This window comes from Emydura macquarii, unplaced genomic scaffold (genome assembly GCF_026122565.2).
Source record: "Emydura macquarii macquarii isolate MOO-44397 ecotype Brisbane River unplaced genomic scaffold, CSIRO-AGI_Emac_v2 contig_67, whole genome shotgun sequence".
Lineage (NCBI taxonomy): Eukaryota > Metazoa > Chordata > Testudines > Chelidae > Emydura > Emydura macquarii.
The window spans coordinates 7373637-7397824 of NW_027130204.1; the positions used below are offsets into that span (position 1 = coordinate 7373637).

Sequence of the window (24188 nt, forward strand, 5' to 3'; positions counted from 1 at the left end):
GCCTCACCAACAGTCTACAGCCACATCATAGATACCTGCGTGGAGACACTAGGAACCAACTCTATACATACACAATCTTTACCACATACAGACTCAATCTTTACACCATCTGAACTGTTAGGCTAGTGCTGGGCAGCTAAGCATCCCAGGAGTTCACCACGTTCTCTTCCCACTGTTCCACCCATTCACCTCCCTCAGTTCTGCCCCCACATTGGAATTCTGCTGCTTGGGCCTGTCTCTGGTGTTGCCAGACTACTTGGTATATGAGGAACCAGTGAAGCAATGAAGTCAGGAGGATTTTACTAATAAATGAACAGATCCCAATTTTTTAAGGCTTTAGCCCCCTCACCTTGCACTCATTACAAACCAAATTGATGAGCAACTTTTGCCTGTTTAGCGGTCTAGGATTTTCATTAGACAGCTTGCAGTTGGTCGGCCTGGTGTGCAAATAGCACCTGAGTGTGCCAGGCAGGGTGGGGAGATTAAATTTCAGTGTCAAAGCCCTGCCTTTCTCACAGTGAGGAGAAGCCATGATATGGGTGCAGAAGCATCACACACAGTATTGGTAGTGAAATGCCACACCCATCTGACTGGCCCAAGGGTAGCATAACAGACCAACCCAGAGAGAGCTAAATTCTAGCCCTTCTCAGCCAAAGAAGGGCCTGACAAGGGGATTGGTGGTCAGTATCTCCCCCATAGACAGCCAGCCAGCTGTGCACTCCTGCACATTGTAGATCCTTACTGTTGTGACTAACATATCCCACTGAGCTGGGGATGATTACCCATGTACAAACAACAAAAGTGAGCCAGAGCGCAGACTGAACCCCCTGCTAGTCCTGTGGAGTTTTCACTGCTAATATCATTAGTTTAATTTGCTGCCTCCCAGTTGGATGGTGTTTATCTACCTACCTTGACCAGATGTATATATGTATCTCACACGCACGCACACATGCACGCAACATTCCTTTGTCTTTGATTTTCCATAAGGAACACAAGTACATCCCCAGTCAGCAGCTGCAGAAGTCAACATGTTGTAATTCAGTTCTCAAGGTCTGGAATACAGTTCTTTAAAGTGATAGGAGATCAAACCATGTATGTAAAAAACCCAGAACCAAGACAATAGTGCACTTCTCTGAACTGATCTGCTGACACGACTTTGTGTTACTTCAGCTCATCGTGTGTAAGTGGGCTCAGATTTCTCCAAAACAGGTCACCCAGCTCTATTAGTAATAGTATCTTCTTCCAGATGATTTGGAAATCACATCTTAGAACGCCCAAAAGAAATTACCATGCAACTTCTGCTTTGGTGGAGGAGACATAAGTAACAGTGAATTTGCTTTATAATTGGATGGTGTTTACTACTTACCGTGTACACGCCCCCATCACCACCACATGCTTGCTAGCATACACTGTAATGTAATGATCAGCCATTCCATGCATGAATTGTGTGCTCTGTAAAGCATTGCTGGGGGGGGAAAGAAATCCATGTTTTCAAAACAGATTCTTAAAGTTTACAGATCTCAGGCTACAGATGGAGAGCTTGAGCCCAGAAATTATCAAGAGCAGGAAACAGAATGTAAAGCAAGGTCTGAAAGAGCTCTTCCCTGCCTGGCTGGGAGGAGGGGAACAGGCATCAGCACCAGACTATTTGCATGAGAACACCCACCCTTCTTAGATGGTCAGCATGATGGGACTGCTTTGCCCAAATGATCCCTTTGGCTGGTGTTGGGTTACAAATCACTTTAGTGTTAAATGCAGGGGTAACTAAATGTTTTTCCTTTTATTGTATGAGCAAAGGGCAGCAGAACTATGCTTAACCTGTTCTAACTGAAGGGTCACTGTCATCTGAACTGAACTGGCTAAGCAAGGGGCTCCGATTGCAAAGCCCTATGAAAGTTAATAAATGGTGGGAACAGATGTTCCTGACTGGAAGCGTGGGCTCTGCCTAAGAGCCTCAGTCATGGTTTAACCTCTCCCTCCCACTGTCCAAAGTTAGAGCTAATTAAGATTCCACTAGGAGTCTTTTGTTTTGTTAAGTGCTCACTAGAGCTAAAATCATCTACTGCAGGACTGTGCTCCTCCAGCTTCAGCTCTGAGGCTCACACACTAAAAACTGACAATCACTAAGAGCTGAATTCACCAAGAACGGAGAAAAAAGGAGAATTAGAGCTGGGTGGAACCGCAAGAGACCAACCCGCAGAGGCCATAGTGGAGAAGCAGTTGTCAGCAGAAGATTACACTGTGCTGCAGAGCAGCACGGCATAGCAGCTAGTGGAGTGGTTGGCAAAGGGTGACCAGCAGGGCAGCCGGTGGGATGGCTGGCAGAGCAGCTAGTTAAGTGACTGGCGAAGCGGCCCACAGAGGAAGAAGTGACCAGCAGGGTGGCTGACAGAGTGATAGGTGGTATGGCCAGCAGGGTGGCCAGTGGAATGGCAAGCAGTGCGGTGGTGTCGGCAAGCTGATCTGGCAAGATGTCTTCTTTTCCCTCCCTCCTCCCCAGTCACAGTGGGAGGTGAATTCACTCAGATGCACCCTTGGACATTGGGTCATCAGTGATCAAGGACAACTACTGAGAATTGAGTGTGGGGGAGGAAAACAGGAGAGGCAAAGGACACTGACTAACACACTCTGGGGTGGGGGTTTTGCTCAGTGTTTTATGTTTATGAATCCTGCTTGTGCTGTTTCCCCAAATTAATGCTGAGTTACTTCCCTTCTTTTATTTAACCGTTTTTTTTTCTATACTCGGACTGTGCTTGTGAGAGGGGAAGTATCGCCTTGTGGAGGCACTCAGGAGGGTGGCATATAATTTCCCAGGTGAGTGAGTGGGTGGGGGCTCGAGCCAGTTGTTTGTTGTATTGGTGAAAGGAACTCCTAGGTGTTGAACCCAGCCCTTGTTGCTGCCAACTCCAACTGGCAGAAGGGTTACAGAATTATCTAGCTCCATTTAAAATCATGTGGAACATGATGTAAGATGGGTTGCAATGGCACCTACATACGATCATGACTGGTGCATTAAAACCCAGCTATGCTATCCCAGAAGAGTATTGCAACCATGTGTCACAACAGCTGTAAGACACGCTCTGTCACAAAGTGCTCCTAACCGTGCAGAAGTGTTATTGGTGGTGCAAATTGCACCACCACTGAGAATTCTCAACATCCTCTCCATCTGCCCTGACTCACTTCATACAGGTTCGCTAATGCACAGGTACAACAGAAAGCAGCTGATCCCACAATCCTATACCGCATATAGCCTATCCACTTCACCATTTCTTAACCAACAAGATTAATCTTCTCCAGCACCATCATGCATTTTTGATGGTGACTGGCTAAATAGAGGCCTAACATCTGACCTTAAACTTCAACTTCCTATTTCATTGGCACAGCAGTGTCGTATCACAGCAAGAGGAAACAGCAAGCAATTTTTAGTCTACTAACCCATCCTATCAGAAGCAGCTAGTATGCGGAGAAAGCCACAGAGAGCTGTATCTGCTGCAGGCAGTTTCCAAGTGTACAATGAGAACTTTTGCCTCATGCGAGACTGCAGTCAGTTAGGTGCTTCCCAGGGCACCATTTGCTCATGAGATAGCTTTTTGCAGCTATTCCCCTATCTGCAGGTTTCTCTTGTCCTGCTAACATTCACTCCTAGCACCATGAAATGCTGCAGTGACAGAAATGACTAATCACAACAGTGGAAAAAGTGAAGGGATTTATTCAGAGCTGCATATAAAACAGAAGGCGCTCCCTGAGAGCCATCATTGTTTTTAAAAGGCATTTTACAAAACCTAATGTGCCACTGCAGTCTGGCCACTGGGGATTGCCACAGGACATCAAGCTGTACCCCAGGAAACATACATCGGTCACCCACAGAAGGAAGGTGCAAAAGAAAGCAGGGCCCCACTAGCTAAAGTTCTGCTCATTACACTAGTTCAGGCTCTGTAAGAATTGGGCTCTCTTCCTGCTTGGTTAGAGCAAACAGATGGCTCAGTTTGACATTTATGAAGCTAATATGCAACGTGCATTTCTAAGGCACCACTTGTTACCTATCAGCTCTGTGTTCTTGGGGAACCAGGGCACAAAACCCCGACTCTCTCTGGCTCACCTGAATCCCCCCCCAGCCTCTGCTTAAACCAGAAACCAAAAGCAATGAAAAGGCAGTGGAAGACACATCTAAAACCCTCCAAACAAGGGTAACAATAGGATTAAGACAACTCCCCTAGCCTCATCTACATCAAAGATGTAAAAAGGAGGCATCTCAATTAACACATCGAATGTAGAACAGAAGCCTCATCTACATGAAAGATGGAACAAGAATCAGCATAGCTAATGGAGAACCAAGCTTCAAAGCAGGGACTGCACTGAACTCTGGGATTAGTAAAGCAGGGACCGCACTGAACTCTGGGATTGGCAAAGCAGGGATGCACTGCATGATTGGCGATCTCTGCACCTGATGTAAATGAACCCACACCTGCACAAATCCAGCTCCACAGTTATCAGACAATTCTAGTTATTGAGATGCAAAACACTGAATCTTCCTGATTGCATTGTGAGCACCCTCAAGGAACACAGCCCAAAGCCAGGAATGATCAGCTCCTTTTGTCCAGCATAAAGAAAATCACTCTGGGATACTTCCTTGAGACATTGTTTACCCATAAAAAATAGACACCAAAACCCTTACCCAAGTTCAAACCCTGTTCTGATGCCTGGATCCAAATTCTGCATCAGTTCCACTAGAACTTCCCCCTTTTCCTGACTGATCGTGTTGGGGGCTCTGCCTGTCTCAAGCGCTCCGGACCCTAAACTGAACAGCCTGTCTCCTAGGAACCTCTGAGCTGCATGGAGTGGTGAGATACCCCCATATATCCCCCACAACACTCTCTCTCTCTTTTAGTCCAGGCATAACTTTCTACTTTTATAATCAAACCTGGGATAGCTTTCTCCAATACCCCAACTGTAATTGTGTAGTATTGTAAGTGTTTGATTGTTTTTCTCTCCTTGCATGGTATCACTGTTAGTATCATAAGTTTTATATACCTGGCAATAAAATAACTGTTATAATCAAGCTGGTTGCCAATCTCTCTCTCTCACAACTTCATTTACTCCCTTGTGTTCTTGGTTTTCCTATCTTGCTCTGCAGCAACGCTTCTTTTACCTAAGCCATGGAATGCCCCAAAATCCTATGGGGTTTGCTCATCAAGGGGGTTACTGCTAGAACAATTATAGAGTGAGGGGGAAGGCAGCTGAGAAGTGCTGCTCTGCCTAGCCTGATTGAGTCCAGGGACATATAAGGGGGGCAACTGAAAGTGCTGTTTGGATCCAGCCTGCTCAGAAGTGCACTCTCTTCTGATGTGGTGTAAAGGGGCATATAAAGGGGGCAGCTGAGAAGTGCTGCTCTGCCTAGCCTATGGAGTCCAGGGGCATATAAGGGTGGCAGCTGAAAGTGCTGTTTGACCCAGCCTGCTCAGAAGTGTGCTCTATTCTGGTGCGGTGCAAAGGGGAATATAAGGGTGGCCACTGAAAGTGCTATGTCACCCAGCCTGCTGAGTTCAGGGACATAAGGGGTCAGCTAAAAGTGCTGATAGCCCGGTCCGCTCAGATGCACTTGGTTAATCTGGAATGTGTGTGTGTATATCTGTGAGGAGGTTTATTTGAATCTGGGGCTGGAGAAATCCAGCTCCGAAAACCTTAGGTCCTGCAGGATAGCTCCATTGGGAGGGGACTTGTAGCCATATGAACACACAAGTAACACAAGCAGTACATTAATAGACACACATACACCCCTTCCAGGAAGTTAGCCCTAATAAATGAGCATACCCCAAGGTGACAGGCAAGTCTGGTAACACCCTCACTGGCAACTAGATGTCATTTATAGGAGTTTGAGAATGATCTCAGTAAAGAGGAACCATCTCTCCACCTCCTTGAAAGCCTGCCTACTTAGGCAGAGTTGCCTGTCACTTACACCACTAGAGAACAACCGAGGAATAAGGCAGGGGAAAGTCTGCCCTTACAAAGGAAAAAGATGCACCTGAGCAAGCACAATCAAACCTCTATGTTTCTCCCCTTTCCCCACGGGCTCTCCCACCCCCTTAGGTGGTCAGCATTCCAGTAATAAAGGGCACCCAAGAAGGCCAGAGGTATGTGTGGTGGCACAGTGGTTCAGGTCGAATTTTTTCAGCAAAAAGGAAAGAATTGCTCCACTATTTGTCACCAGCAGCAAGCCTCTCAGCCACAATCTTAAGATGAACTGAATGTTATCCCAATGATGGGGGAAGCAACTTGAATACAAAATATTAAAATTTACTGAAGAAATCATCAAGTTGATCATAATCACCGACTTGTTGGCACTTCATTAGACCTCCAAGTGTTAAGATACATCACAAGACTTGGAATTATACTCTATGAACTGTGGGGACACTAGAAGATGCATACTGATGAGCAAATCACACTTGATTGCTGAAATTAAGCAGTAGATAGTAACTTAACTGGAACAATGCAGACGCTTTAAAAAAACATTATATTCATACCGTAACAAAGCTTTGTCCCCTGCTGGAAGAGATATACTGAGCTCATGGCTCAATTTAATATTGGCTAAAGAAAGAACCACTACTTCCCTCCTAGCATTAAAGCTGGAGATTTCATGGGGGAAGGAGGGGGAAGGGGAAGTTGTGGAACCAAGAGCAAGTTTATGGTCAGTTACATATTCCAGTGATGTTAGACAGCTTAATTCACAGTGGCTTTAAACTTAACCTGCTAATACTTATTTTGCCCCCATCTCTGTACTGTGTGTTTATACAACATTACCTGCCAATACAGTCTGGAACTACAAAGTGTGATGGTTTCACAGCTGTATCAGAATTATATCTAGTAAGATTAAAATAAGGAGCAGAGTCCGAAAAACTAAAGTTTGGCTCTGGGCATCAACTTGGTCTCTGTGGCTGCAGTGTCTCTGGCGTGCACATAATACAGCTCCATGTCTGTTTCCTGTCAACCTGGATTCTGCTGTTTCTGGATTAACTGAAGTTCAGAGCCGCATGCAAGTGAGCTAGACAAGACAGAAATGATTCTGGTAGGTGAGGGGATTGTGTCTGAACATGCAGCTGGCTGGGTGATGTTCCTCTTTTGTAATATACAGACTTAGATCCCTTGCTGCTGAGGCCCCATAAAGCAATTTCCCATCTACTGCTGGCCAGGAGATCAAGACCACTCCTTAGGAACATAGCCTCTGCCACAGTTTCTATCCATGCCATCACAGGTTTCTGTTCTATAGCACTTGGATCTTGGAGCAGAAACACTGGTCTCTGGAAACACTTTGCCTGCTGCTTCCAACATGCCATTTTGGAGCAACTACATTGAGTTTTAAAACCTGTGGCAGCGAGTCTAGGATCTACAGCAAGTCTGGTCTAGAGAGTAGGCTCACGGGGCTGCGCTATGGCACTAAAAACAATTGTCTCAGCTCCAGCCCTAGTCTGAACACCTTCGACTCTGAAGCTTAAGGAGGGGGCTAAGCTCCAGAGTTTGAGCTCCAGCCTGAGCCGCAACGTCTACATGGCTGTTTTTAGCGCTGTAGCACAAATCCGGGTCTGCAGACCCAGACTCACTGCTGTGGGTTTTAAAACACAGTGTAGACACAGGCTTCCCCAGATTTGAGTCTCCTCATTCTTGCTTTCAAGACTCTGAATAATTTAGTACCTACCTCTCTTAGTTTCACTCATCTAAGCAGTACATCTAAATGCCCTCTTTCACTCATCTGTAGCTCTTCTTCAGTGTAGCCCCTGCACCCAGAACCTCCTCCCTGGCCCAGTCTACCATGTCTCCACCTTTTCTTTCTGCAAACACACTTTTCCAACAGTCTTATAAGCACAACTGCTAACAAGCTAGATGCAGATATAGTACTTACTACTATTGGTGCCCGCAATGTGCTAGAGGCTTTCCAAGCAGACGAGGCCTGGCAGTTCTTCAGAAAAGGAACCAATTAGAGTTGTTTGAACAAAGGGTTTTTCAATTGGCCAGCAATTCTGAAAAAAGAAAAAATAGAAATCCAGTTGTTTCAGGTCAACTCAACAATGAACATTTTCAAAGTTTTCACTGAACTGAAGAATCAAGAAATTGTTAGGGGTTAAATTAAACATTTTGTTCAATGGGAAATATTTTGTTTTGGATTTCAAGCCTTTTGGGGTTTTTTAAAAAATAAAGTTGAAGATTTCTGAACAAAGTTGTTTCAAACCAAAAACTTCAAACATTTCATTTGGAAAGGAGTAAAATAACTTTTTTTTTCAGGTTTTTCTTTTTTTTTAAAAAAAAGGTTTGTGGCCTAAACAACTTGGTGAAACTGACAAACTTGCAAAACATTCTGGTGTTGCCAAATCTGCCTTTTTCACCAAAAAGATTCAGCTAAAGAGTTTCACTCAGCTCTGCTGTCAATCTAACGGCAACAGAAAAACAATGAAATAACCAGGATGTTTCTAAAATATTAGTTCAGCTCCTTGGTTTTTGTCACATCCTGTTCCCCAACCTACACTGCAAGGTCTGTAGGACCAGAACCTTGTCTTGGTGCTTGGCTCACTTAGGTCTCATCACTTAACACCTGTGCTTTGTGCCCTCCATTGACCAGTGTGAGTGATGCTTCCCAGGGGTACCAAGGCGCCTCGTTATGTTCTATCCTTAGCATAAGGATGCCTTATCTGTACTTGCCAGGGTCAACTGCTGGATACCACCAGCCACTGGCACCACAAACACTCCCCTCTCAGCCTACACAGGCTCAGATATCCCTCTACAGATTAGAGATAGGCACACTCTGACCTCATCCCTCCTCAAGTGTCCATCTGCAGCATCCAGCCCCTGATCCGCTGGACACTCACAGAATTTTAGTGAGATTTTTGACACGGTCCCACATGACAGTCTCAGAAGCAAACTAGGAAAATGTATCTACATGAAATTACTATAAGGTAGATGCACAACTGGTTGAAAGACCATACTCGGAGTAGTTAGCAATGCTCAACTGCGAGGACGTATCTTTTGGAGCCCTGCAGGAGTCATTCCTGGGTCTGATACTATTCAATATTTTCATTAAGTGACTTGGATAATGGAGTGGAGGATATGCTCATAAAATTTGCAGACAACACCAAGCTGGGCAGGGCTGGAAGCACTTTGGAGGACAGGATTAGAATTCAAAATGACCTTGACAAATTGGAGAACTGGTCTGAATTAAACAAAATGAAATTCAGTAATGACAAGTGCAGAGTACTTCAGTTTGGAAGGAAAAAAAAATCAAACTGATGACTACAAAATGGGGAATAACTGGGTAGATAGTAGTACTGCTAAAATCTGGGAGTTATAGTGGATCACAAATTGAATATGAGTCAACATGATGTAGCTGCAAAAAAGCTAATATTCTGGGGTGTATTAACAGGAGCATTGTATGTAAGACACAGGAGGTAACTGGCCCAGATTTTTAAAGGTATTTAGACATTGCTGGGCTGAGTGCTGCAATGCCTAACTGATTTAGGAGCTTACATCTTTTCCAGAAAGTGACAGTGCAATGTAGGCTCCTAAACCCCTTTTGAAAAGACTTTGGTGTTGCAGTGCTGAACACAAGAAGACCTAAGTACCTTTAAGAATCTGAACCACTATCTTATACCTTGTGTCCGGCTTCCTCTTGCAGGAGAATTGTTTAAGATACTGGTGTAAACCAGCTCTTTGTATTAAAGTTTAATACACAGAAATCACAAAAAAAAATCATAAATAGCAACTATTACATTGTGACACACTGTACCCCAATGTACATCCTTATAGTGTGATGGTGTACCATTCATATTCACTTGTACTGTAACTGTGCATTGTCTAATGCAAAGTATGCCATATGAGTTGTTTTTGAAATGCTCATTATCACGCTAGCTGGATCGGGGGGTCCTTGAGGTATATTCAGGAGCTCTGATTACTCCCTTCTACACCAGTCTCGGGTTGGGGGTGTCACGCTGGCTGGATTGGTGAGGGGGGCATTTAGTATATTGTTTGACATCAGTGTGTCAAAATCATAATAATTCATGTGAGATATGCCATGTCAGGTACTGTTAGAAAGGCTATAATGTGCTAAGTAAGATGATAATACTTATGTTCATGTGTTATATGTGTAATGGAAGTTATAGATATGTTTGGTATATCAGGATTTCAAATTGTACTGTCTGAGTGGCATCTCAGACAGGATGGCTGCAGAACAATAGCCTGCTTAATGGCCCATTGAGACACTCACAGGTGCAAGGGGCCCAGGGGCAGAAGCCAGGGATATACCTGATGAGTCACCAAGACTGGCCCATGTGACTCTGGACTCCATTTTGGTTCCTGTAAAGGTCCACAAGACAGCAGGGCGAGGGGATATATAAGGCGGTGGCCTGGGAAACCATTTTGTTTTTTTTCCTGTTCAGCTACAGATACATACCTACCTATGGATCAATTCACTTGCAACTGAACTGCAGGACTAAAACCCATCCAGATACTGGATGTATGCCAGAGGAACGGTACAAGCCTGCAACTCCACAATTCTCCCAGAAACTTTATGTATATGGACTTTTAATCATTTATATGTATCTGATTACTTTAAGCCTTTAACATTTTTCTTATGGTTTTTTTCTTTCTTTTTATAATAAACCTTTAGTTTTAGTTTCTAAAGGATTGGCTGGCAGCGTGATATTTTGGGTAAGATCCAAACTTATATTGAACTGGTACTGTGGCTGACCCTTTGGGGTCAGAGGGAACCTTTTTAGTAAAGAGCACAGAGTTTAAATAACTGGTCTCTCTACTGGACCTAGTGGCTGATTGGGTGCCGGAGACTGGAATGCAGTAAAAGGGGCTGTGTGCATTAGTGTACTGGCTTCTTGATAACCGGTTTGGGGGAATCAGAAGTACAGTTTGTGGCTAGTTGGGAAGTCTGGATTCAGTGTCACCCACCAGCACTGGGAGAATCTGTTCTCCTTTTGCAGCCTGCCCTGACCTTGGCATGCTCAGGTGGCTGCCCGAGGCACGGAAGGGTCACACTCATGACATACTGAACATTATTGTTATGGTAGCATGTTTCCTGCAATGTCACATGTGCAGATATGAAACTCTGCTACGTCATATCCCCAGACACGTGTCTCATATGGCTTACTGCAGAGACATGGAGACAGCTGAACTCTGGACTGTAATTCTGATTGTGACAAATACAATGCGGCTTATCATGGAGTACTTTAGAAATAGAGCAAGAAGGCGAAGCAGGTACCACACCTATGCCACCATGGCTGCCCTGCTACAGGCAACTGAGCAGAACAATTCCCAATGGCTGCAGGCTGTAACGTTTCATCTGCAGTCCGTGGACCGCAGGTTCTGTTACGGGGAAACAAGCATAGACTAGTGGGACTGCACAGTTATGCAGCTGCAGGATGATAAGCAGTGGCTGCAAAACTTTCATATGCAAAAGGCAACTTTCCTCGGACTGTGCTCGGCCCTGTCACCATCCCTGAAGCGTGTGAACACTCACTTGAGACAAGCCATGACAGTGGAGAAGAGAGTCACCATCACTCTTTGGAAGCTGGCAACCCTAGCCTGCTTGGTTGGAAATCAATTTGGAGTTGATAAATCTACAGTGGGAGCTGCCGTGATTCAAGTATGCAAGGCCATCGATAGATTTCTGCTACGAAGGCTAGTGACTTTGGGAAATGTGCAGGACATAGTGGAGGGGTTTGCCATGATGGGCTTCCCGAACTGTGGGGCGGAGGGGGGCATTGATAGGACGCACATCCCCATCTTAGCACCTGCACACCTGGCGCCCGAGTACATAAGCTGCAAAGAGTACTTTTCCATGGTCTGCAGGGGCTTGTGGATTATAGGGGTCGTTTCACAGACATCAATGTGGGGTGGTCTGGGAAGGTGCATGACGCTTGTATATTTCGTAACTCGAGGCTGTTCTGTAAGATGCAGGTGGGCACTTTCTTCCCTGACCAAAAAAAATTGACATCAGGGGTGTGGAAATGCCCATAGTGATCCTGGGGAAGCCTGCTTTTCCCTTGCTCCCTTGGCTAACGAAGCCCTACACTGGCCCCCTTGACAGTGACAAGGAGTCTTTTAAGAAGTTAAGCAGTTGCAGAATGGTTGTAGAATGTGCCTTTGGGCATTTAAAGGGTAGATGGAGGGGTCTCCTCACTAGGCTGGATATGAGTGAGAAGTACCTCCCTTCTGTGATATCTGCTTGCTGTGTTCTTCATAATGTGTGTGAAGCGAAGGGTGAGAGGTTCTCCCAGGGTTGGGCTGTGGAGGCAGAAAGACTGGCCGTCAATTATGATCAGCCCGATGCCAGCACTACACGAAGAGCTAACCGTGGAGCGCTTTGCATTAGAGAAGCTTTGAAAACCAGGTTCTGCAATGAGATGCAGGAGGGATTTCTGTTCAAGTATGGTGTTTGTCTTTGATGATCCCTGCCCCTGCCCCCACCCCCCAATCCCCCTTTGACACTGTGCCCGACAAATCCCTCCTGATCAAGAGCACATTAAAAACGTTTTTGAATGAATGTTAAAAAATAAAGTTTTGCATCATGTCATGGGGGAAGAGCAGGGTGAGGGTTCATTCACTGTCTTCAGGGGTAGGGTGGTGGCGAGCACGTACTGCATCCTGGACAATTTCCTCCAAGACCTTGTGGTGGCAGAAGAGGTGGAGGGTGATATAGCCCTGGTTTCAGGAGCATTGTGGAGGGGCTGCAGCAGGACTCTGTCCTGCCTCCGCTCCTGAAGGTCCACAAGATGCCAGAGCATGTCTGACTGGTCCCGCAGGAGTTGCAGCATCTCATGCATGGTGCTGCGATCAGTCTCCTGCATTTGTTTGTGTGTGTGTCCGTGACCCTGTCCATGCTCTTGGACAAGGTCAGCCTCCACGCTCTTTGCTCTCTCTCTCTGCAGATGTTGAGGCGTTCATGAGCTCAGGAAACATGTTATCTGTTTCTTTTTTTCCTTTTTCTAATCTGAGACAGTCTTTCCGCAGCATTTCTTAAGGGTCGGAACACTGCCAAGGGGTCTACAGAATGAAAGAAAAAACAAGGGAGTGAGAGTTAGCATAGTGAGGAAAGTGATACAAATGTTACTATGTAAATAATTAGACCATGAAACAATGTAGCTAAAATGATTTCCTCTCTCTGCTTGTATTTCAAACCCTTACAGAGATCAGCTGCATAGGGCTTGTTGGGTGGAGGGGAAAATCTCAGCTCGGATTTCAAACCCTTACAGAGACCAACTGCGTAAGGCTTGTTGTGTGTGTGGGCGGGGGGAATGCTTAAAAACACAAGAAGCCATGACGCTGGCTACCTTGAGTGCAGAGAAGATTCCTGCATTGGGGGGAGGAACATGACAGCCTTCCCCTGAAAAGTTTTTCCAGGTGAGGGAGGGATAACAGATTACATACAGTAAATTTCTCAGGTGATAACTGATGAGAAATGTAGCGTTTCTCAACACAAATCAAATGAGCCCTGGGTTACCACCCAGTACAGGCAACGAAACGCCCAAGATCCCCCTCACCCAATGTACAAGGACAGAAATGCTAATAAGAGAAAAACTCACCAGATGTGCCTTCCACAGGATCATTTGTGCTGTCCCGTGTGCTGGTGGACTGCTCTGGGGTCAAGAATAAATCCTGGGTTTCTTGGAGAATGGACACCCCGGTCTCATGCTCCCTGCTTTCCACAGCTTCCTCGTCCACGGAATCCTCCTCATTGTTCATGGACTGTGAACAAGCAGAGGTATTGATGCTGTGGGGAGGCATCGTGGTGGGATCACCCCACAGAATAGCATGCACCTCATCATAGAGCCTGCATGTTTTGGGAGGAGCCAGAGCGGCTGTTAGCTTCCCTGGCTTTCTGATACGTCTGGCGCAGCTCCTTGATCTTCACTCCACACTGCTGAGTGTTCGTCTTGTGTCTCTTCTCCAGCATGCCCTGGGATATCTTCCCATAAATTTCCAGATTCCTTTTCCTGGGTTGGAGCTGAGCCAGAACTGACTCTTCCCCGCACAGCCCGATGAGGTCTAAGACCTCTGCTCGACTCATGCTGGAGCACATTTGGGCTTTGCAGTAGCCATGCTGATAACAGTGGGAAAGCTTTCTCCACGCTGGCAGCAAGCATAGGAAATGAAGATTCAAATCTTCCCAGGGCTGCTTGAGGGGAGGGGACTTTAAAATAGGGCATTATGGGATACTTCCGGAGGTCAATTAATTCAAATTAAGTCCTATTGTGTCTACATTGACACTAATTCGAATTAAATTCTTATACTGTTTTTATCTGTTGGTGAAGAAAAACTGCATATTAAGCACAGGACATTGCATGAAAGTTAGCTGGAACACATTGGTTCCAGTAATTCTCTTACCTACCTCTGGATCAATTCACTTGCAACTGAACTGAAGGACTAAGACCCATCCAGGTACTGGATGTATACTAGAGGAACTGTACAAGCCTGCAACTCCACAATTCTCCTTGAAAGCCTATATACATCAGGTTTCTATCATTTGTATGTATCTAATTGCTTTAAGCCTTTAACATTTCTCTTAAGGTTTATTGTAAAAAAGAAATAAACCATTAGTTTTAGTTACTAAAGGATTGGCTGGCAGCATGGTATTTTAGGTAAGATCCAAACTTATATTGATCTGGTACTGTGGCTGACTCCTTGGGGTCAGAGGGAACCTTTGCATAGAGTTTAAATAACTGGTCTCTTTACTGGACCCAGTGCTGATTTGGGAGCCAGAAGCTGAAATGCAGTAAAGGGGGCTGTGTGTATTTGTGTACTAGTTTCTGTGGGGAATCAGAAGCACAGTTTGCAGCTGGTTGGGAAGCCTGACTTCAGTGTCACCCACCAGTGCTGGGAGAATCTGCTCTTTTTACAGCCTGCCCTGACCTTGGCATTATCAGGTGGCTGCCCTGGGTACAGGATGGGTCACACCTCCTTAGACTCAACTTCACTGCAATGGCTCCAAAAAGCTACCAGCTAACCATAACTAGGAACACAGAAAACTACAGCTGAAAGTACAATGCTTGCTCATTGCATTGTAACCTTGTTTCCCCTTTGTTTATGTTTTCCACTATGCTTTTCAAACCACACACCACACACTAAGGAAGCTTTGCGGCAAGGCGGTCTTTACAGCATCTGGTGTAAATCAGATCTTGATTGCTACCAGCAAATACATAATGGTAAATTTCAAAGTGTTGGTTGTGACCAAGAAAGCCCAAAGAAGGCTTGGCTCCCATCTGCTTGAGAATCTACTTCTCCCAGCATAATACCACCCAAAGTGCTCAAGCCTTGGACAGGAGGCTTGAATGATGAGCTGCAGGCTACACTTGGCTGGGAGAGCAGCAAAGTGAGGTAATGAAGCAACTAGGTAGTGGAAGAGAAAAAGCCAGAGAGTTCTTATTCAAATAAAATAGCCAGGTCAGATGATGATCTGTTTATGAGGCATACCAAATTTCAAGGCAATCCAAGTAACTGTAGGGATTATAGAGCACTTAGAGTCAAGCTTTAAACAGAAACTGATCTTAACCTTAACTAGAGCAGACCTGGCAGTTTGCTATTATATAAGGCATCACCTATCCTGAAATCTGAGGGATTATCCTGCTTCAACAGGGCAGCCCTGTGTCCTAGCATGCCTTTCAGACCAGTGCAAGATCATGTTCTGACTATGGTGCCCATAGTTTAGAATGGGAAAGGGGGGGAAAAAAGAAAAAAAAAAAAAAGATACGAGATAATTGGCTACAATGGAGACAGATTTCTTTGTTTGAAGAGACAGTACTCACATTTATACAAAGTAATTCAATGAATTATACCAATCCAAGCACTAGCAGAAAACACAGTCCTGAAGATGTTCTCTACATCAGTCATTGGAAGGGTTTCTCAGCAGGTCCTGGAGCAGAGTTTTATGTTTATTTATAGCTTCTCAAAAGACAGCAAGACTGCATGTAAACCATATTTGCATTTCATCTCTGAAAAGAACTAGCCCACAATGAGGTGCCCAGTTAGACATGGAGCCTAATAAACCCCAAACACATGGGACTGGACAGCTGGGGTGGGGGAGATCAGCAGTAAGACAGACATTTTCACTTCTCGGCTCTACTGTGAATCCATCCAACTTCAGTAGCAACTGAATAACCTTTTAATCTGGAAGGGAGTTTGTGGATCTCAGTCCAGTTCCTGAGGACAACTGTCCACATCACAAAAACCCCTGGTATATTTGGCACACATTTTGGGGCTCACAGAAGACAGACCAAGGATTGAACAGATACTGAGCTACCCTGTCACCCCCTAGATGTGAGTGAACCCACTGGAACAAGACACAGTAGCTAAGATAACGTAGGTGAAGGTTGCGCTGTCACTGCTTGTTCTGTGGATTTAAAAAAAAAAAAAAAAAAAAAAAAAAAAAGGAGGATGCATTTATAGCACTATAGAACCTTTCAAAAGGTTTAATTAATTCACTGAGGACAATTTCAGAGATTCACAAGTAAACCTCTCATCACATAGGTTTCTTACCTGTAACCCCATTTGTAGCACTTTGTGATTGCTATCACTCAACATAATCAAAAGCTTTCCCTTTGCACAATATTTCCCCATGTAACTTTGCCAAATAAATTTCTGGTATAAAACCAGATCCCTTTTAGACAGTGGTATTAGACACATGCAAGTGTGCCTTACCATGAAATCTCAGCTCTGTACACGCTCCAAAGACACCAAGCCGAAGCTGCTTTTGCAGACAGTGAAGCTGAAATCACTCAGGCCTACCTCCAAGCATGGCCATACCATAGAGGATACAGCAGAGGCCTAAGCTCGGATACTTAGCCCAACTGGAAATACGTTGAATTCTATGAACTACCAGGTCTTGTTCTTGCTCTAAAGATTAACCTGAGAAGAGATATTTTGCCCAGTTCCCAGGACTATCTCCAAGAGCAAAATTTTCCTGTTTCTACAAGTGAGTGTTTCTCCATGGCTGATAGGCAAAGTCCCACACAGGGTCAAAGGACAGGGGGTTTCAAAGAGGCTTCAGGTGAAAAATTTTGCTAAGAAAGGAAGGAAGGAATGTTATTTTCCTCATCAGAGGCCACCTAATACAATGGTGAATTGGCCACAGGCAGCTACCTAGATGCACCTGAAACAAGTTGCATTTTGATCAGTGGTCCCACATAAACGGGAAATTTTTTTCCCCCCACAGCTGAGGATTTCTAGGTCTCTCCTTAGGTCGGTGCTTTCTGCAACTGTACAATACAGATCTTTTGGGCTCCATACTTTTATGGCCTGGCTTTCACACCCTGCTATATCAACTAACTGACTTGCCCGATATCAGACATCGGCTCGGTGGTAGAGCTGGGATGAGATCAAACATCCCAACTCCCAATCCTTTAGTCTAGCCACTAAACAACTCTGAAAAGCGATTTATGTTCTGAAGAGACATTCAGGTGACAAGCCATTTTCAAGACAGCACCACACTGTTGACTCATTCAATTTGTGATCCACTATGACCCCCTAGATCCTTTCCTTCAGTATTACTGCCTCATCAGTTATTCCTCATTTTGTATTTCTTCATCTCATTTCCTTACTGAGTGCAGTACTTTTCCACTTGTCTTTACTGAATGTCAACATTCTCAAGTACTAAAAGTTTGGTCACTCAATGACTCACATGGACATTGACTGTGCAAGTTGCCCTTGTTTCATAGAATCATAGAATATTAGAGTTGGAAGGGACCTCAGGAGGTCATCTAGTCCAACTCCCTGCTCAAAGCAGGGCTAACCTCAGCTATGTCATCCCAGCCAGGGCTTTGTCAAGCCTCAGCTTAAAAACCTCTAAGGATGGAGATTCCACCACCTCCCTAGGTAACCCATTCCAGTGCTTCACCACCCTCCTAGTGAAAAACGTTTTCCTAATGTCCAACCTAGACCTCCTGCCCTGCAACTTGAGACCGTTGCTCCTTGTTCTGTATCTGCCACCACTGAGAACAGCCTAGCCCCATCCTCCCTGGAATCCCCTTTCAGGTAGTTAAAGGCCGCTATCAAATCCCCCCTCAATCTTCTCTTTTGCAGACTAAACAAGCCCAGTTCCCTCAGCCTCTCCTCATAAGTCCTGTGCTCCAGCCCCCTAATCATTTTGGTTGCCCTCCGCTGCACTCTCTCTAACTTGTCCACATCCTTTTTGTAGTGGGGGGCCCAAAACTGGACACAATATTCTAAATGCGGCCTCACCAATGCCGAATGGAGGGGAATAATCACTTCCCGTGACCTGCTGGCAATGCCCCTCCTAATGCAGCCCAATATGCCATTAGCCTTCTTGACAACCAGGGCACACTGCTGACTCATATCCAGCTTTTTATCCACTGTTACCCCCCGGTCCTTTTCTGCAGAGCTGCTGCCCAGCTCGTCGGTCCCCAGTCTATAGCTGTGCATGGGATTCTTCCTTCCTAAGTGGAGGACTCTGCACTTGTCCTTGTTGAACCTCATTAGATTTCTTTTGGCCCAATCCTCCAGTTTGTTTAGGTCACTCTGTATCCTATCCCTACCCTCCAGGGTATCTACCACTCCCCCCAGCTTAGTGTCGTCCGCAAACTTGCTGAGGGTGCAATCTACCCCATCCTCCAGATCATTAATAAAGATGTTGAACAAAACCGGCCCCAGGACCGACCCCTGGGGCACTCCGCTTGTGACCAGTTGCCAGCTAGACATGGAGCCATTGATCACTACTCGTTGAGCCCTATGCTCTAGCCAGTTCTCTATCCATTTTATAGTCCATTCATCCAACACATACTTCTTTAACTTGCTGATAAGAATACTGTGTGAGACAGTATCAAAAGCTTTGCTAAAGTCAAGGTATATCACATCCACCGCCTTCCCTACATCCACAGAGCCAGTCACCTCATCATAGAAAGCAATCAGGTTGGCCAGGCATCACTTTCCCTTAGTGAATCCGTGTTGACTGTTCCTGATCACCTTCCTCTCCTCCAAGTGCCTTAAAATGGATTTCTTAAGGACCTGCTCCATGATTTTTCCAGGGATTGAGGTGAGGCTGACCGGTCTGTAGTTCCCTGGATCCTCTTTCCTCCCTTTTTTGAAGATGGACACTATATTTGCTTTTTTCCAGTCCTCAAGGACCTCCCCCTGTTCCCACGAGCTTTCAAAGATAATAGCCAATGGCTCTGAAATCACCTCAGCCAACTCCCTCAGCACCCTCGGGTGCATTGCATCCGGCCCCAGGGACTTGTGAATGTCCAATCCTTCTAAATAGTCTTGGACCCGTTCCTTCAGCACTGCGGGATGTTCGCCTCCTTCCCATTCTGTGCCACCCAGTGCAGCAGTCTGGGTGCTGATCTTGTCTGTGAAGACAGAGGCAAAAAAGGCATTGAGTACCTCAGCTTTCTCCACATCCTCCGTCACTAGGTCGCCTCCCTCATTCTCTAAGGGGCCCACACTTTCCTAATCTTCCTCTTGTTGGCAACATGCCTGTAGAAACCCTTCTTGTTCCCTTTCACGTCCCTTGCTAGCTGCAACTCCAATTGTGCTTTGGCCTTCCTGATTTCATTCCTGCACATTCGAGCAGTGTTTATATAATCCTCCCTAGTCATCTGACCAAGCTTCCACTTCTTGTAAGCTTCTTTTTTGTGTTTAAGTTCGCCAAGGACATCTTTGTTAAGCCAAGCTGGACGCCTACCATATTTGCTATTCTTTCTGCACATCGGGATGGTTTGCTCTTGTGCCCTCAATAAGGTCTCTTTAAAATACAGCCAGCTCTCTTGGGTTCCTTTCCCCCTCATATTAGCCTCCCAGGGAATCCTGCCCATCAGTTCCCTGAGGGAGTCAAAGTCCGCTTTTCTGAAGTCCATGGTCCGTATCCTGCTGCTCTCCTTTCTTCCTTGTGTCAGGATCCTGAACTTGACCATCTCATGGTCATTGCTGCCTAGGTTGCCACCCACTTGTACTTCCCCTACCAAATCTTCCCTGTTTGTGAGCAGCAGGTCAAGAAAAGCACGGCCCCTAGTTGGTTGCTCCAGCACTTGCACCAGGAAATTGTCTGCGACACTCTCCAAAAACTTCCTGGATTGTTTGTGCTCTGCTGTATTGCTCTTCCAGCAGATGTCAGGGTGATTGAAGTCTCTCGCTAATATCCTGGGACCAACATGGTTACAACTACACTGCATGCAAGTTGCCCTTAGTAACTTTGAACAAATGCCGCCTGTTTCATGTGCAGGGCCAGTCAGACAGGCAGAACTGCAGGGTCTCAATGTGTGGATGAGACAATGGTGTAGGGAGGTGGTTTTTAGGTTTACTTGGAACTGGGGAATATTTTGGGAAAGGAGGTACCTATGCAGGAAGAATGGGCTCCACTTAAACGAAAATGGAAACAGGTCACTGACCTATAGAATTAAAATCTTAGAAAAAAGTTTTTAAACTAAGGAATGGGGGAAAGCCAACGGGGCAGAGAAGCATACTGTTCGAACTCAGACATTCCTTAAGGCAGGATTTATTAAAGGGGATATTCTATAACCCAGTCAAGAGGAGAGGATAGGAGTTGATAAAATACAGGTAGGAACTGAAGAGAAACAGTCAAATGACAAAAAAAAAAGTCCCATTCAATTACATCACATGAAGGCAGACAAGTAAATATTGAAAACATTGTAAGTACTTTTATACAAATGCTAGAAGTCTAAATACTAAGATGGATGAACCTGAGTGCCTGGTATTAAATGAGGATATTGATAGAATAAGTAAAGGCATCCCAGAAACCTGATGGAATCATGACAGTCAATGGGACACTAATATTAGGATACAAAATATACAAGAATGACAGGTCATGTTGGTGGGGGAGTGGCACTATTTGTGAAAGAAAGCAGACTGTCAAATATAGTAAAAAAATCTTAACTGAATCAAACTGTACCATCGAATCTCTGTGGATAGAAATTCCATTCTTGAATAATAAAAGTATAGCAGTAGTAATATACTACCAAATCACCCAACCAGGATGGTGATGGTGACCATGACTGAAATGCTCAGAAAAATTACAGAGGCTATAAAAATAGAAAACTCAAAAATAATGGGGGATTTCAACTATCCTCATATTGACTGGGTACAGGTCACCTCAGGATGGGATGCAGAAATAAAAGTTTCTGTACACTATTAATGGCTGCTTCTTGGGCGGGGGGGGGGGGGGGGGGGGGGGGGGCGGGGGGAAATGGGGAGTATATTTCCTGATTTAGTCTTAAGTGGAACATAGGATCTGGTCCAAAGAGGTGATTATACCTGAACTACTCAGTGGTAGCACCCATAATATACTTAAATTTAAACAACCTTTTGGGGGTGGGGGCGGAGACAGAATACCAAAGAAGCCCATCACAGTAGCATTTAACTTCAGAAAAAGAGGAAATATACAAAAAATAAGGGAAGCTAGTTAAACAGAAATTAAAAGGAACAATCACAAGAGTGAAAGGCCTGCAAACTGCATGGAAACTTTTTAAAAATCACCATAGAGGCTTAAATTAAATGTATACCCTAAATCAAAAAGAGTAAGAGGATCAAAAATGCCATCATGGCTAAACAGAGTAAAAAGTGGTTAGATGCAAAAAGGCATCTTTTAAAAAAATTATCCAAATCCTACTGAGGAAAAATAGAAAGGAGACTTTCCAGAGTTTATGTAAAAACATAATTAGACAGGCCAAAAAAGAAAATTTGAAGAGCAACAGCAAAAAAATAAAAAAATTTAAGTTAATCAGAAACAGGAAGCCTGCCAAAATCTGTGGGACCACTGGACAACTCAAGTGCTAAAGAAGCACTCAAGGAAGAGAAGGTCATTCTGGAGAAGCTAAATGAACTATTTGCATCAGTCTTCACTGCAGATGATGTGAGGGAGATTCCCATGCCTAAGTCATTCTATTTAGGTAACAAATGTGAGCAACTGTCCCAGATTGGAGTTGTCAATAGAGAAGGTTTTGGAAAAAAACTGATACATTAAATAGCAATAAGTCACCAGGACCAGATTGTATTCACCCAAGAGTTCTGAAGGAACTCAAATAGGAAATTGCAGAACTACTTACTATAGCATGTAACCTATCATTTAAATCAGCTTCTGTACCAGATGACTAGAGGCTAGCTAACATGAAGTTTTTGTTTGTTTGTTTTAAATTATTATTATTTAAAAAGGCTTCAGAGGTGATCCTGGCAATTACAGGCTGGTAAACCTAACTTCAGTACCAGGCAGACTGGTTGAAACTATAGTAAAGAACGGAATCATCAGGCACATGGATGAACACAATTTGTTGGGGAAGAGTCAACATGGTTTTTGTAAAGGGAAATCATGCCTCACCAATCTATTAGAATTCTTTGAGCAGGGTCAAATAAACATGTTAACAAGGGTAAACCAGTGGACATAGTGTACTTGGACTTTCAGCAAGCTTTTGACAAGGTCTCTCATCTCAAAGGCTCTTAAGCAAAGTAAGCAGTCATGGGATAAAAGGGAAGAGCCTCTCAGGGATCATTAACTGGTTAAAAACCAGGAAACAAAGGATAGGAATAAATGGTCAGTTTTCACAATGGAGAGAGATAAATAATGGTATCCCTCAGCACAGGGAACAGTGCTGTTGAATATATTCATAAATGATTTGGAAAAAGTAATGTGAGGTGGCAAAGTCTGAAGATGATACAAAGTTATTGAAGATTGCAGTCAGCTTTGGACTTAATTGTTACAAAGGTACAATAGACCCTCAGAGTTAAACACCTCAGGAATGGAGGTTGTTCGTAACTCTGAAATGTTGTAACAGAACAAAATGTTGTGGTTGTTCTTTCAAAAGTTTATAACTGAACATTAACTTAATACTGCTTTGAAACATTATCATGCAGAAAAAAATGCCATTTTCCTTTTCTTTAGTAGTTTACATTTAAGCACAGTATTGTATAGTATTTGCTTGTCTTCTTTTCTTCTCTGCAGCTGCCTGATTTTGTACTTCTGGCTTCAAATAAGGTGTGTGGTTTTGACTGGTCAGTTCGTAACTCTGGTGTTTGTAGCTCTGAGGTTCTACTGTATCTCACAAAACTGGGTTACTAGCAACAGAATAGCAGATGAAATTCAATATTGGTAAATGCAAAGAAATGCACACTGGAAAACATATTCCCAGCTATTCATATACAATGATGGGGTTTAAACTAGCTTTTATCACTTATGAAAGATATTAGAGTCATTGTGGATAGTTGAAAAACAACCATTCAATGTGCAGCCACAGTCAAAAAGCTAACAGAAGGTTAGGAACCATTAGGAAAGGGAGAGATAATAAGACAGCAGCATTCTGATATTTTTCTATCTAAATCAATGGTACGCCCACACCTGGAATACTGTGTGCCATTCTGGTCACCCCATCTCAAAAAACTTTTAGAAATGGAAAAAAGTGCAAAGAAGGGCAATAAAAGTTATTAGGGGTATAGAACAGCTTCTGTATGAGGAGAGATTAAAACTGGGACTGTTCAGAATGGAAAAAAGATGACTCAAAGGAGATAAAATAGAGATCTATAAAATCATGAATGGTACAGAGAAAGGGAATAGAAAAGCATTATTTACTCCTTCACATACCACAAGGACCAGGTTTTACCCAATGAAATTAATAGGCAGCAGTTTAAAAAAAACAAAAGGAAGTATTTCTTCACACAATGCAGAGTCTACCTGTGGAACTCACTGCCAGGGGATGTTTTGAAGGCCAAAAGTATAACTGGATTAAAAAAAGAATTGGATAAGTTCATAGAGGATAGGCCCATCAACGACTATTAGCCAAGATGGTCAGGGATGCAACCTCATGCTCTGGGTGTCCCTAGGCCTTTGAGAGTCAAATGCTGGGACTGGACAACAGGGAAATAGATCACTTGAAGGTTGCCCTTTTCTGTTCCTTCCCTTTGAAGCATCTGGTATTAGCCACTACTGGAAGACCGGATTCTGGGCTAGATGGACCAGTGGTCTGATACGGTATGGTTGTTTTTATGTTTTTATTCATTAAAGTTGGAATAACTGAAGAGAGGTGAAGTAGTGAGATGGCCACACTGGTAGGGTGCACACTTCACCAAGGAGTTATTTACTTAGAGGAATTGCTATTGCCCTCACCACCACCACATTACTCAGCTATTTTAGTCAGATATTGGGCAGGGCGGGGAGATGTTACTGAAGCAGTAATAAAACTTTA

General features: G+C 44.2%; 1 long non-coding RNA gene across 1 annotated transcript in view; it reads right to left on the reverse strand.

Annotated features, from left to right (window-relative positions):
- Positions 1-6043: 6043 nt before the first annotated feature.
- The window catches only part of LOC137147268 (uncharacterized), a 37118-nt gene continuing 18973 nt past the window's right edge, over positions 6044-24188 (reverse strand). Inside the window, exons 3-4 of the long non-coding RNA XR_010918173.1 lie at positions 7895-8012; positions 6044-7039 (exon numbers count right to left, since the gene is read on the reverse strand). This is a non-coding gene — a long non-coding RNA (uncharacterized lncRNA). The remainder of the gene's footprint in view (positions 7040-7894; positions 8013-24188) is intronic.